The sequence below is a fragment of the Aquila chrysaetos genome, chromosome 1 (genome assembly GCF_900496995.4).
Source record: "Aquila chrysaetos chrysaetos chromosome 1, bAquChr1.4, whole genome shotgun sequence".
Taxonomy (NCBI): domain Eukaryota; kingdom Metazoa; phylum Chordata; class Aves; order Accipitriformes; family Accipitridae; genus Aquila; species Aquila chrysaetos.
Window position 1 is genome coordinate 50,250,478 of NC_044004.1, and position 15,348 is coordinate 50,265,825.

Sequence of the window (15,348 nt, forward strand, 5' to 3'; positions counted from 1 at the left end):
CTATTTGCTTTTGATTTAAAGATCAGTCGACACTGCAGGACTTCCTCAAATCTTTGCTTTTCTTCTGCTATTCACAGCTTTGCCAATAGCATCCAAGTGAAATTAAAACCTTTGTTTAGTGTCACTGTTGTTATCCCTAGCATTCAGACAAGAAATCTCACACAGTGAAGAGCCATCTCTGCTTTGTGCTGTTACTGGACAATTAACTAAAGGAAAAGAGTTAGTGCATCCAAATAAACACAGGCTACAAGGGCAGCACAATAGAGGGTTGTTTACAACATACAGTGGATTACACGAAAGAGTTTGCCAAATTGTCACTAGCACAAGCTGATTAAATCTGCATGGCAGAAAGCAGACATGAGCACAAGTCTGGAAGCAGTAAAACCACAGTGGCTTGGATGCAATGCCATACAAATATGAGAAAACTGCTTTTGAAGCTAATCTAGGCATCTTCACACCACATTTTGTAGCACTCCCTGTTCCAGGATTTGCTCCTGCAGAGCCAGTGTGGGTATAGGCATGCCCACAGTGTTTTTTTCATGTTGTTGTCTTCTAATAGAGAGTTCTAGCTACTTTTCAACAGCCAAAGATACATGAAGTTCTATGTCTCGCTCATTTACACATGCAGGGGGAAAAAAAAAAAAAAAAAAAAAAAAAGAAGCATAATGTTTTAATATCTTCTGGATCCTCCCTGACAGATGACACATAAGAGTAGAGGTAGGGAGAAAAGGAATTCTTAATACTGTGCTCTCCCTGGATTTTACAGATTGTGCTGCACAACAGTAACCATCTCCTACTTACCTATCAAAGGATTAAAAATCACCTCAAAGTCATCTAGTCCTTCCCCCTCTGCCATGGTAATACCCATCATGTTTCTGTCACAACTCACAGATGCTTGCATTACCCATTCTTAAAATTATTCACAACTTTCCCTGATAATATATTCCAATGCAACAGTATCTTACCAAGGAGAGAAAACAGATCATTGTGAGAAACATGTATATTTCACATAGTTAGACTAACCCTTACTCTCTCATTTCTCCACTATCTCTTTCTCTTTGAAGCTAAAATAAGAGCTCCTGGTTCACTCACTCATTCCTCCAGATACCCAGGTATTCTCACTGCTCCTCTCCAGACTCCCTCCAATGTGTTCGCATTACCTTCTTTTTTCTTTTTTCTTTTTTTTTTTAATAAATTCCATCTTCAAAACTGGACACTATCTCAACATTGGCTAGAAAGATTACTTAATTTAATTTGCAGAATATACTTCTATTCTGACATATGTGATGCAGTCACAGGACCCCACAGTAAGAACTAGAAGGGTCTTAAAGGTTTACTGAAGCAAGCATTGGGAAGAAGCATTTGGTGCCTCTGGCCTTCTCTGAATGCTCTCATCAAGCAGGAGGCAGTAATTACTTTAAAGAAGCCTTGTGTTTTCAGCCCCAACCTGAGAACCACCCCTCTACCCCTATTAAAAAAATCCTTTTCTAAGGGCAGAATTCAGTCATTCTGTGACAATATCTTGGTAAAATATTCTCTAATTTTACAATTACATAACAATGGTGACTCTTATTATTCTTGTCATCCACTATAATACCTAAATCCTTCAAACATATATATATAAAAAAACCCCAAATAAACAAACAAAAAACCCCACACCAAAACCAAAACACTATCTCATGAGTCCATTCCTAGAGAAAACAATGTTTTTCAAGCAGTTTAGCACTTACCCACAGTCAATTCCTCCAGACATTCTTTAACAAGATTGAAGTTTTGACATTTTCTATCAGAAAGAGTCAAGCTATCAGAGATCAACTGTTCCTCTCCTGTTAGCATTCCGGAGAAAGAAATTGCATTAGTCTAACATGGTTTAATCTTAAAAATAAAATCATATGGGTTACTGTTCACTTCTTTGTCATCTTCTACTGCTTTAGGAGGGTTTAATTCCCAGGAAAAATACTGGAACAAATAATCGAAGTTAAACAACTGGGTCTACAACTGTTTATTTCCACTTCCACTTCCCGCCCGCCCTGTAAAGACAAAACACTATAATCACTCTTCTCAGTGTCACAGTATTACACACATCCTCCATGAGTTAAGTAACTGCAGCAGCTCAGGGATTACATCAGCCAGCTCTTACCCTTTCAATAGTGTTTTTTAAACACTTCAAACTTAAACTTATCTAAATGCTCTGTAACTCATTCCTTCCTCACACCAGCTTAGGGTTTTAGCACTTGCCTTGAACACCAAGTTCACCTCTGAATCCCAGTCTCTCTTACGAAAGATGAAGAAAAAAAGACCTCAGTCTGCTTTGCATTATCTCTCCACAGCTCCAGTCTTCAAACAGCAGCAAACCTTCCCTCTTTTCCTTTTTACTAACATTATATTTCTATAATGATTTCTTGTTACTCTTTTTTAGTTGGTCATTCTGAATGTTGCATTTCAATTATATGTGCTTGCGCTTTATTTTTACTCTTGTCCTTGGCAATCCAGCCTGGATTCCCTTTCTCTCCTTGTGTTTGACATTAAAGAGCTCACTAGTAGCCAGGCCAGCCTCTCGCTACTTTTCATATTTTCATCTGTGGAAGAATAGTTCCAATTTCTTCCATTAACATAATTTCCTGAAGGAACAATCTCTCTCTCTTCCCCCCCCCCCTTTCTTTTTTCTTTTCTCTTAACACACAGAACTAGTGGATAAGATTCATATTAACTAGACTTACCTGAAGTCTGCCTTTCTAAAAATCCATTGTTTTATTTTAGCACAAAACCTGCTTCCCAGACTTTCATTTGCTCTCACATAAGTTACTTATCTTCTTGTTATAACAAAGCTTGGAAGAGCCTATCCACTGATTGCTTTCTTCATATTTAGCACCTGGAAAGCTTTACCAAGGTCCTCCAAGAACTTACTAGGAACCTGCATCCCACCATACTCTCTAACCAACACTCCTAGGTAATTGAAATCTTGCGATCTGGATGATTTCTCCTAGGGGTCCACAAACACCCTCATCCAGAGAATCTCCCCAATTTGCCAGCCTTCAGTCACCTCTACCAAGAAAGCACCAATATTCTTTACCTTTTTATTCATGCAGACTTTTAGTAGAATTGTTTAGAATGGAAAAGTTTATTTATTCTGCTATCAACTGCTTTTTAACTCCCTTGTGCCACAGACCCCAATATTCCTGTACTTGAATAAATAATATTTTTATCTCAGAATATCTGAGTGGACCTTGGAATGATAACTGCTTAGATCACATTGTCTCCTGTCACTGACCCCAATGCTGAGGGCTCCTGAAATGTTGCTGTTGAGTTGATGCCTCTTTTAAACCGAAACTGTTGTTACTTTAAATGTTTGCCGAAACTCTGTATGAATGTTACCACTAGTAACCGAATACGCCTTGCTGCCAATACAACAAAATTTTATCCCCCACACTTGCTGCTACTTTAAAATCAAACAGTAACTTTCCACCTATTGAATCATTGCACATCATTACCATAGCAGGTACATGTAACGCACAGCACGTACTGAATTTAAGCTATGCATAGTTTATCACTTCCTAAACTAATACAACATCCATGAAATGGGAGGCATTACTATCACTTTAGAATTTTAAATTGTCAAGAGGAAGAATCAGATAACATTTCATTCATCTTTAATTCATTGAACTTTTTAAAATGTATCTGCACACAAAGTTATTCAAATGCTGTTGAATTTTACTGAACACTAATGGGAAAAGTTCATGCAAATAGAAGCCACAGATTCTGCTAACAATTTTTTTTTTCTTATAGGCAAAGACTAAAGGAAACATTAATACCTGGAAAAGTGTTCAGATAGCTTCTATATACACCAAAAGTCAAATAATTCAGTCATTTTAACTTAGCTGCCTTGAATGTCAGCAGAACCAAGGTCTGTGTGCCCAGAACTTTGCCTACTCCCTCAGCTACAGAAGTCAATCTAATGAAGAGCATTATCACTTCCTTTGACCTTTGTCCCTACGTCCTTAATGTAGGGTAGTGGATGCGATTTACCATTTCTGATTTACCCATTTTACTAACAAGTTGCTAAAACCAACACTACTAACAAAAGCTATAACTTGCAAATAGCATGCATCATAAATGCAGTATTTGCCAAACTGCCTTACTTGTTTCCCTCCAAATATTTTTTTTTTTTCAACAATAAAAGTTCTTGTGAAAAGAAAAAAGTTTTCCAAGTACTCCACTGGCATCCAAGCAAAACAAACCTAGCTCTATCTAGCCTAAGGAAATTACGCAAAACCATCTCAATACTACTGTGTGTTCTGCTGTATCAACACTAGCAAGTCAGGAACCCTAAGCACTGGGCTGTTGCTGGCAAACATCACCACTGTAAAAATCATGCCAGCGAAATACTGCTGAAGGCAGATGTAACCACTGACATCCATAAAACCTCTGTGTTATCTAGCAGCCAGTTCACACGAACATCTCCCAGTGTTGTTCGCATTGCTGGGACCAAAACATTAAGAAGAGAAATCACTGTGGTGGCAAATCAGTTTCTGCCCTCCATGTTTATTTTCCTCCATTACTCCTTTTTTCCCCCTCCGCTTCTAAGAAAATGTAATTTTACTTCACATGGTCTTCATCCTATGAAAGTGTTTCAAGGAGCTGATAAAGAACTTTCTAATTGTTTACATGAAACCACTCCAAGCAGGCAAGCATAATTAATCTTAACGCAAGTCAGCAATTCAGAAAGGAAGCAATCCTGTTACACCTATTGCTGACTATGTGTTCTATGCTTCCCTGTACTGAATGGCAAAATGGCCAAAAAAAAAAAAAAAAAAAAAAAAAAAGAAAAAAGGCAAGACCACCTCAAAGTAGCAGACTAGTTGAATCCACTACTTCTTTGAAACTCAGAATCATGAGTCCCAATATGACTGATATTCCCAATCCACGCCAGGCATTCCAAGGACATTTGTGTGGTTCAATAACAACATCAGAGCAAAGCAAGGAGCAACACACCCTTTTTTGAAGATGCTAATGGTTTGCAGAAAAATCTTTGGCTGCTTAGCATCTGTCATCGCTGTACCTCGATCAGGCACACAGGAGAGAGAACCCAGAATAATTCTCAGTCACACACAGAGAGGAACAGAGCCCTCACCTCCAAAATGAATCCACATCTCGCTGTGGTTGGGAGCATGCACTTCCAGCAAAGTCCAGCACTGAAAATCAAGGGAGTTCCTCAAAAGCAGAGATAAGCTTTTGTTCTCCATAGGCTTCCTTACAGGAATACTGAACTTATGACACTGTACTTAAAACATATTTAAGGCACCAGCAAAGTGTAAAAGTGTCACAAATGTGCAAGGAGGAAACAGGACAGCTATGTTTAATAAAGCACATGGGTCCAGTATAACAAGGTAACAAGCCACAGATGTTTCAACTTCAACTTGTGATCACAGAAGTAGCACCTCCCTACTCGGGCTCCCTTCTTTCCTTCTATGTTCAAGGCATATATGCTTACAGAAACACTACTCTTAATGTAATGCCAGTACAGTGGTGAAGCAGCAAGCCAAATTATCTCTCCCTCTCAGGTTTGTTGCATTAGGGCAGGAACCTGCAAATGAGTTAGCACAATTCAGTAAAAACCCACACTACTTTTTGAACCTAGCTATACAACAGCAATTTTTCATTCGTTGCTCTTTGACTTGTGTGTCAAAAACGAAATATCTGAAAAATGTTTAGTTATTACAAATATATTAACTGTTAGTTGTTAATGAAAATAACTCAAAAATACAAAATTCTCTTCCCTCCTGCTCAGGGTACCTGAGGTTTTACAAAAGATTTTGTAATGCAAGTGGGATTGATTCTTCAGCAGTTCAACTCTTCAACCATCAGCACAGTGCAATAAAAACAGCCAACAGTTAAATTTAAGTTACAATTCAAAAGTTTACTGGCATATGGGTCTTGTCAATAGCTTAAAGGCTTTATGTCTTTAATGTACATTAGGAAATCCTTCTATCTGTGAGCTCTTTTGCTGGCATCATTCTATCAGTTCCCCAGGCAAACTAAACTACTACTAGAATAGTCACTACCTTAGAACTACTTATATAAAAATTTTCACAGAAATGAATCCTACCCTCCACCAATATACAATACAGGCAACTTTAGAAAATGAACTAGAATTAAAAGGATAAAGGGCACAAGTGTCTTTCAGCAGCAGTTATTTACACAAAGAACCCAGTACGTGTTTTTATTATCATAAAACCTTTTTGCCTTTTTTGTTTGGTTTTGTGGTTTTTTTAAACCCAACCAGACAAGCTCTAAGGCATGCAATTCTTTAAATAAACAAAACTGTCTGTCATACTGTTTGGAGGCTACAGTAGATCTACAAGGGGACAAAATGATACTTGATTATGCTTCTACAGTTAAATGGCAAAAATTGTGTAATAAGAATTTGCCTAATGCTTCTAGCACTAATCTAGCTATGTATTTCCCCACACAGAAGCAGATGATATGTCCTCTACAATGCTAATTAGGATTAGACCAGAATTAATTGCCATGGTCTATCATCACTGCAGGTAGGCAATTCAGTATTACCTCACAATTTGACAACTTCTTTTTTTTTTTTTTTTTTTTTTTAAAAAAACAAAAAAAAAAAAAAGAGAAAAAAAAAGTAATTGATTTCCCAATAATTTACCACCCATGGGGAGCCACCACAGTTTGAAACAGAATAAATTTCAGGACAAATTCTGCAACTGCTATGAAAACATGCTGCATTTAGTTCAGACATAATGCGAGTCAAAGCCCAAAGTACATCTTAAACTAACTCAGGATCTCATTCTTCCTTTTCAGGTGGCAGTTGATTTTGGAGGAAAAAAAAACCTGTCACATATATATGGAACTAAGGTCTCAGGCCTCCTGTGTGCAAAGAGGTATATTTGTGTCATGTTTCCAAACTTACCCCTGTTAATTAAAGGTAATCCCACTAGATATCAGAGGTAACACGTTCTTAGATCATGTCTTCACGTGCCTTGAGCCTCTACCACCACTATTACCAGCTCTTACCTTACCTGCTCTGCTTCCATTCCACATGGAATTGCCTCACCTGGACATGCCCTTCAGGACCACCCTTGACAAGAATTTTTTGGCCACATGGTTTAAAATGGAAAGCATTCTTATCATACCATGAATGAGTCATTTACTAAAAGATACCGACATATAATAATAGGAAGTCTTATGATCAATGCCTAAAAGTAAGGCAAGATATGTTCCCAAAAGCTCCTCCGTCTTTATAACACTAACTTTAGCTGTGAATGCTTTGCTATCATCACACCACCTCCAAACTTAAGCTGACACTTTAAAATGTACTTGTGTGTCTATATCTATTACACAGGCGTAATTATGACAGAACCACTTATTGCTGTACGTGTTCACAAATGCATTCAAAACTGTTCTTTCAAATCAGCCCAGTCAGTCTTCAGACTTAATCCAGGTCTAACTGACCTGCTCCCCATGACACAGTGAAGTCCTAGCTCTACTTTCCAAATGGATTAACCCAATCAGGAAAAGGCACCATTTCTTGGAGGCTGTTCACACAAGTTTTAAAAAGTACAGCAATTCTTACGGAACAGCCATACCAGCAGCTACTTACAAGCCTTTATTTGGCCACTATGCTGTACTGCAAAAAGGACTGGGAAAAAAAAAAAAAAAAAAAAAAAAACCAAAAACCAAACAACAAAAACCCACAGAATTTCCAGATCACTAGTGCCCCAGCTTTTGACCAGTGCAGGCTTTTGTAGCCTCTTCTGGAAGCACCCCGATGTTGCTTGTCTTGACTCAACACTATCAGAGCATTAGAAGTGCACCCATAACATACCTAAAGTATAGGCGTCCACTGTTGTGTAATACATTACCTGAAACACACCCAAAAGCAGGACACAAAAAGCACTATTTTGCCAACAGCCTTCCTTGATGTCCTCTTTCCTGGGGGCTTCCTCCAATGGGGGTAGAGTATACAATTTTTCCTGGGTTGTAGCCCAGTCTTACACTAAATAACTATCTGATTAGGCTGAGAAGAGACCACAAGTAAGCTAATAATGCCAAATAAGCACGTTTGAGTAGAAGAGTCTTAGAGTTTAAGTGTCTGTAAACCAAAATATAGTTATAAAACTGTTACAAAAAAGGATGACTGGAAAAAGAAGTCACAAAAGCCCTGTTCTGAGCAGCACATAACACCACAAACATACCGCACGACTACTCTGGGCATGCCATAGAGCACAAAGAAAGAGAGAAAACATCTCTCGAATGTTTGGGAGAAACTACTAGTCAAAACAACATACCAGGATGTGGAGACCTGCATTTTTTAAAACTCAAGTACACAACTCAAACATGAAAGAACTAAACAAGATTTCCATAAGCCTAATTAAAATTTGAAAAGCCCTTGCAACAAAACCTGCTGCGAGCACCAAAAAGCAGCATTTCTATACTAATAAATAAAGATATGCAAGGGTGGAACAGCAGTATTTGTGAATAAGTTCTTTTTAAGAGAGCCTTAAAACTTTATGTACATCAAAGTAATCTTGGTAACCCTTCAATGAACAGTTTAACAGAGAAATTGATGCTTCAGATAGTACTGAGAGACTGTAAATCTGAAGACTTAAGCTTAACAAACATCAATGCATTAGTATAATCTTTTGAAAAGAAAATATATCTATAGATTTCTAAAACTCAGTTTCATGCTAGGATCAAATAAAATCACGTCAGCAGCAGTTTCTCCAATTTTGCTTCTCTTACTTTCAGATTCTGTGAAGTTTTGTATCCCATTTAGGGGGAAAAAAAAAACCAAACCCAAAACACCCCTCGCAGAGGATAATCCAATTTTTACCATTACCACCATATAGTTTAGACACAATGTGGATACAGAAAAAAAAAAAAAAAAAAAAAAAAAGAGGGGAGGGGAGGGGAGAAAAAAAGAGGAGAGGGGAAAAAGAAAAAGAGGGGAGGGGAGAAAAAAAAGAGGATGTAAATGAAGTTATGTTTCTTCCATGGGCTTTGGCAACACATTTTTCATCATTTTAATTGAATTCACTTATTTTTCAAAGCACATATCATCCATCAATCACCATGGCTCAATAAATAGATTAAAATAGCTGTTAGCAGAAATCAATTGAAAACATTTGTCTTGATCAAGATGGATAACAGATAAAGGCATCTGGTTGTTCCATCAGCTTCACAACTGCCATCCTCACACCAATATCTCACTGGTACTATCCTGACCTTTGCAATTATTTATACTTTACAATGTAGATTGTAAGTTTTTCTGCCTTTTCCTTCTCCCTTTGACCTTCCATGTTCGTTAAAGCAGAGCCAGAGAGGAGAAAATGAATTACAGCATTAGGTCCTAATTCTTAGATTAGTTTCAGATCAGGTGGACACTTTATACACAGCCCAGCAGAAGTAAGGCAACACAAACAATGTGAAAACCCTAATACAACTTCACTCCTTCGGGTATTATAAACCCTTCCAATCGCCATTTTTTCTAAAAGGTTTACTCTAGAAATTATGATATAAAAACAGCACAGGCCAGAAACATAGGTCTGTACTGCATGACCTAACACTATTACAATATTGGTGTGTGAGAGATCTCTTTGAATGGGCAGTTCATTATCACTCCCTCTTCTCTCTGAAAATGAAAACAAGATAGAAGCATCATGCTTCACCACTAACGAGATGAGGTCCTGAATCCTTCTTACAGCTACAAGGAGGAATAAAACCACTGTTGTGCAGACAAAAAATGCAACTACAAACTCTTGCACAGCATTAGAGTTTCACATTGATCAACAGAAAACACCTAGGCAGAGGGAGAGGCCACTGGCAGCTTCTGAAGTCTTTTTCAGTTCAACTAGAAGTAGTATGGCAGCATATAAAATAACACACTCATTTTTAGGCATTTTTCTTCTTATCATCATATGAGATGTGTTAATGCTAATCAGAAAACCAATCACACACCCCAGGTAGGAGGAGGAAATCAGACTAAAATAAAAATCTCCAAATACTACTAAGTGTGCCTTAATATTTCTGAGTTATAGGAAACCGTATGCCTCAACCTGGCAAACTGTCCTATACTGGCAGGCTGGCCCTACGCACAACCTCCTAACACAGCGTATCTGCCTGCACCTACAGATTTGTCCACATGGAGTAACTCAAAATCATGCCGAGTTACTCCCAACGACCTCGGGTGACAGAACACGTTCACATGACCTTGCTAATAGTTCCTCTTTGCCTCAAAGATCAGAGAGAGCAACACAGCAATCCCTTTATCAGGACACACTGCCTTCTCCAGTTACCAGGGTTCTGAAGTTGCTGAGACTTTCCTTTGGCATCCCAAGAAAATACCAGGATAGCCTCCAGTGATATGGTGAGTGACTCAATGAGCGTCCTGAAGAAAAAAAAAAAATCCATGTTACCAGCCTGTTAAAACGAAGCCCGAACCCAAACTGACAACCCACGCACAGGGTCACACAGCTAACAGATGCAAGTAGAAATACCTGGCGCTACGTAAAGCGTCGCAATTGTGAGGAAAAAGCCTTCTTTGAAACAAAAGCGCACATCCCACGCTCTCACCTTGGCACTCGCCCGCTGCCCAGCTCGCAGCCCTGCTCGAAGCCTGGGTCGTCTCCCAGAAGTTCGCGGCCAACGCTGCCTAGCTCGCCCTACAAACCAGCAGCGGAAAAGCCGAGCCAAAAAGATAAAGGGGATTAGGCAGGCATTACTTCCAGTGACCTATATACTCCCCCCTCAGCCCTGCGGCAGCCCCGAGGCAGACAGCAGCTGCTCGGCTGCGGGGGACACCGGCCCGCCGCCCCGCACCGCCGACGAGAAGCCTCCTCAACTCGGCGTCCCGGCTGCCGCCCAACCCTGGGCGGGAACGACTGAGCCCGTCACGGAGGCCCCGCCGCCAGGTCCGAGGCCCGTCCCCAACCGCCGCCACCCCCTCACGGCTCCCGCCCCGGGGAAAGGGGGGGTGGCCCAGTCCCTACCTGGCGCGGGCGGTGGCGGAAAGTTTCCCCGGGGAGGGGCGAGGCGGGCTCCGCTCCCTCTCTGCCGAAGCGACCGGCTCTGGGAGGGAGGGAAAGGAGGGAGGGAGGAAGGCTGCCGCCCAGGTAAATCGCCGTCAGCGACGGGGCAGCCGGGACCGGCGCTAATCCCTCAGGAGGGAGGGATCCCCCTCAAGCCCGCCCTCACCGAGCGCCCCGGAGGCTCCATCCCCTCAGGGCGGGCATCTTCCCCCCACCCTCCTCCTCCCTTTCAAAGCCGGCGGCCCCAACTCGGTACCAGCCGCCGAGTTTGTGTAAGCGAGGGGCCGGGCCGCTGAGTCAGAGAGGCGGGGAGAAGCCGCGACCTGGCGGGGTGAGGCCCGGCCCGCGGCCGCTCTCGCCTCGGCGGGCGGAGAGGGCGAGCGCGGCCCGGCCGGGCCGCGCTCGCCCTCTCCGCCCGCCGAGGCGAGAGCGGCCGCGGGGGAGATGGGAGTCGGTCGGTGCCGCCTTTTGAGGTGATACTTGTGGTTGTCAGGTGAGGAGGTGTCGGCCCGGAAAGAAACACGCTCCTGGATAGAGAGGGAGGAAAAAAAAAACCACAAACCAAAGAACCAAAACCCGATGTTTTAAAAAAAATAAAAACGTGTGGTAGATGGGCCCTGTATTTTACAGGCGATGCCATAGGAGGAAGGTGGCCCCAGTTATGCGAGTCACTAGGTGGCACTGTTATACACACACCCCTTTTTAATTTTTAATCGTCATTATTACTATTTTTTTTTTAATTTAGATGATACCGCGGCGTATGAGCGTTGCTGGCTCTCAGCAGAAAACGCCGGTGCTCCCTCGGGAGTGTTTCTCTGCAAGCTGGAGCATTTCGAGTCCTCTTCCCTCGGTGAGCCGCACGCTGGCCTTTGGGGCCCGTTTGCTTTGTTGAAAGGGCACAGGTGGGGGGAATCGCCTGCCTGCCATTTGCCTGGACCCTCCTGGAGGGTTACGCACATAGTCCCGTGAATAACTAAGCAAGCTTCCTGCCGTCGATTTCTCCCATGGAAAACCTGCAAAACAGAAGTACCATTTTAAATCTAGCCCATATTACTTACAAATTAGAATTAATTCCCTAATGGTACAAGCTATATAGTTCTTATTTTTAAATACCTCACTATAACTGTGATAGACTGCTGTGAATAGTTAAGCATGGTTCGCTATGCTATTGTGTTGTGTTTTGTTTTTTTTTTTTTTTTTTCTAAATGGCTTCAGATAAATTAATTAGACTGCCAGGGTACTGATTGTGATTTTGCTAATGACTCAAAATAGAAAGAGATGCTGGCCTATTAGGGTAACAGCTCATTTAAATAAATGTATAATATAATTTACCAAGTCTAATGGTATTCTCGATGAGCTCAGGAAGTGTTCTCTCTAAATGCTCTATGTAATTAAAGAATAGTTTACTAAGACTACTAACTAACTAGATCCACACAAACTAACTCACACCTAGGTATGCCAGAATTAAGATTTCCCAACCCAGGACAAAACCAGCATCCAAAAATCCAGTCAGAAATAAAACTGATCTAACCTGAGTCAGGTTCCTCCACTTAGAAAGACTGGAAGAATCATTGGTTCTTGTAAAATACCTTGACACATGTTGAACCTAAATCTAAGCTTTAAGGAGCGGGGTAACTGCCATTTCCAGAGACTATAATTTGTGCCTCTTATGCTGTCATTTATTGTTTTCAGAACTGCAAGATGAAATATTAGTTCGACATAATTCTTTATTGCGAATGGTATGGTAGAAGTGCTCAGCAGAGCTACTAATGTCATCCCCCTCATAATCTGAACCCAGAATCTGTTACCTAGATGTCTGGGTGTGCAGGTCTCTTGTTAGAGATGCAAGTTCCTCCATTAGATCTGGTATTTCTTACCGTTCATTCAGGAAGCAGCTTCCGTGTGCTGCTATAGAGCCTGGGTACACAGGTTGGTGGCATTCAATGGATGCCTAGGATGGCAGAGCAGAAGCCAGCTTGGGAATTTAGTAAAATTGTCTAGAGGACTTTAGCAGAAACTGAGAGGATACTTCTGTTTAAATTGTTTGGTCTCAGAAGCATGGGAACTGTCAGCCAGCACACAGATGAAAGATGCCCTTTGTGTGAAACATCTCATCATAAGCAGATCATTAAGGAGTGAGCCTCTGAAACAGTGCCTGTTATGGATGCTGATATAATCTATTTCACTTCTTTCTATTGCTGCTCTAAGCATTTTAAAAACACTCCATAATTATTTTTCCTGTGATAATTAGGCTGAATCTGAGATAGCTGTCCCTTTACATCCCTATCTCTTAATCATTAGATAAGCTGTTCTATCACAAGGAGTTAGAAGAGATGGAAGTGTAAAGATGACTTATCACAAGCTCCCACTAATCCTCCTACTGGCCATCTTTGTTCTGAAGGCATTCTTAGCTACTAAGAAATACTTCACCCAGGTATAAGAGTAAGAGGCATAATGCTTGAACCCAAACACAATTGACTGACAGGATAGTTGCAAGTAGTAAAGGTAACACAAGATTTAACAAACAGCATTTGCCAGTCTTGAATGTTGTGTCATCAGTACAATTGTGCAGGGCCTCTAGTGAAGTTTAAGCAATAATTACAACTAAGTTTGTATTTATAGTAGTTAGAAAATGTAACAACGTGTATGCTCATACTTTTGGTCACCAGCTTTGCTCCATGGAAAGCTCTAGCTTTCTAAAGAAATCCAGAAAGTTTCTGCTTTCTGTGACCCAGGGGCATGCCTGCAGCATCAGGAAAAAAAAAAAAAATCTCTATAGATACCCTAAAACCTTCACACTAAGAAAGAAAAGCACTGTACTTTAAATTCTTATGCAAAACCATTGTTTACTTCTACCTAAATTATATTTCATCTGAACGGTGTAAACCACACTTACCCCTTAATGTTCAAAGATGTCCCCAGGCTTTTTTGAGATACGGTTTTGCAGATATTTTGTTTCAATGCACAGTTTACAATGTAGTACCATTCTAAAATCATTAGTATGTGAAAGATGTGTATCCATTTCCATGGATAGAATCCAGACACTTGGCTGGACTGGTAACTAACAAAAATATTTATACAGATTGGAAATTAGTATGTTACCTTTAAGTGCTTAAGCAATACAATGAATACAAGAAACCTCAGATTGCTAAGAAAAAGAGATAATGAATTCTGAAATGTCTGTACTTTGATGAACAGAAACAACTTAAAATATTTTGTAATCTATCTTAACTGGTGTTTGTTGATTTACCGGCTTCAAGACAACTCTTTAAACAAAAGGAAGTTTGTTAAAGAAGTTATATAACAGGATTTAGTTAAAAAGACTCACCTTTGACCATTATAAATTAGTGATTTATGAGAGAAACCAAAATAAGTTCACTGCCCCTTTAACAAAATTATTTTTCCTCTTTAAAACCAGATTTGGTTATCTATGACACATTGTAAGGGCCTGACACTAATTTTGAGAATAAGTTAATTCATTCTGCTCCAAAAGTCAGTCCACCTACAGTCTGTAATTTCTCATATGCTGTAAATTGGCACAGGTCAGCACTGCTATCAAAAGAAGTAATCTTGCCTTCCTCCACCCATTCTGTCCCCGCTTACGCTTCCATCTTCCCTGATGCAGGCAAAGAAAATCTATGCAGCTGTTTAATAACTGAGATCAGTTCCCTGACCCAGATTAAAATTATCCCCCCCCCCCCCTTTTTTTTTTTACAGTTAACTTTAACATGGATCAGTTCTTTTATCTGCTTCACCTGCCACCACATAAATCCTTACCCTGGCACAAGAGAGGGAGCAGCATGAGGGCAGGAATGAACTGGGGCACCATAAATTAGCATAAAGAATATGTGAAGCTGAAAGCATGATTCCAAAAATGTCTTTTAACAGATAGGCATCTAGAAACAATTGTGCTCTATCCTATTGTTCCTGAAGTTTTTTTCCTTGAGAGTCTGTGTCTAAAGCACATGCTATAATATATCCTCTGCATTATCTGAGAACTTGCCTTTGTCCTCTTGAGATACTCTCTTTTTCTCTTTATGCTTTGAAAACATAGAGCTGAACCCTGTACTTGTGCTGTAAATCCTTCAAGCTGTGTACTTGGGGACGAGAGGGGCAGCTGACAAAAAAAAAAGCCTCCCTTCTCACAGAAACAAGACAAAACCTCCTTCCTTCTCTGTAGGCTGCTACTGTTGCTGGGTAGTTGCAGGATAGAAAATTTTTCATTCTCCTATAGATTTCTTCTGGATTTGCTGAACCATCCCTGCCAGCAAAGATTTATGTCTGGACCCTAGCAAATCGC

At 40.5% G+C, this 15,348-nt stretch overlaps 1 protein-coding gene across 6 annotated transcripts in view; it reads right to left on the reverse strand.

The window, feature by feature from the left end:
* Positions 1-11,359, reverse strand: part of FHIP1A (FHF complex subunit HOOK interacting protein 1A) — a 93,223-nt gene extending 81,864 nt beyond the window's left edge. For 2 of the 6 annotated variants that reach the window (XM_030008707.1, XM_030008689.1), the window contains exons 1-3: positions 11,010-11,359; positions 10,594-10,682; positions 1,731-1,826 (exon numbers count right to left, since the gene is read on the reverse strand). The gene's annotated coding sequence lies outside the window, so the exon portion shown is untranslated. The remainder of the gene's footprint in view (positions 1-1,730; positions 1,827-10,593; positions 10,683-11,009) is intronic. The other 4 variants (XM_030008679.1, XM_030008698.1, XM_030008716.1 and 1 more) reach the window with 2 other exon arrangements.
* Between the last annotated feature and the right edge of the window lie 3,989 nt (positions 11,360-15,348).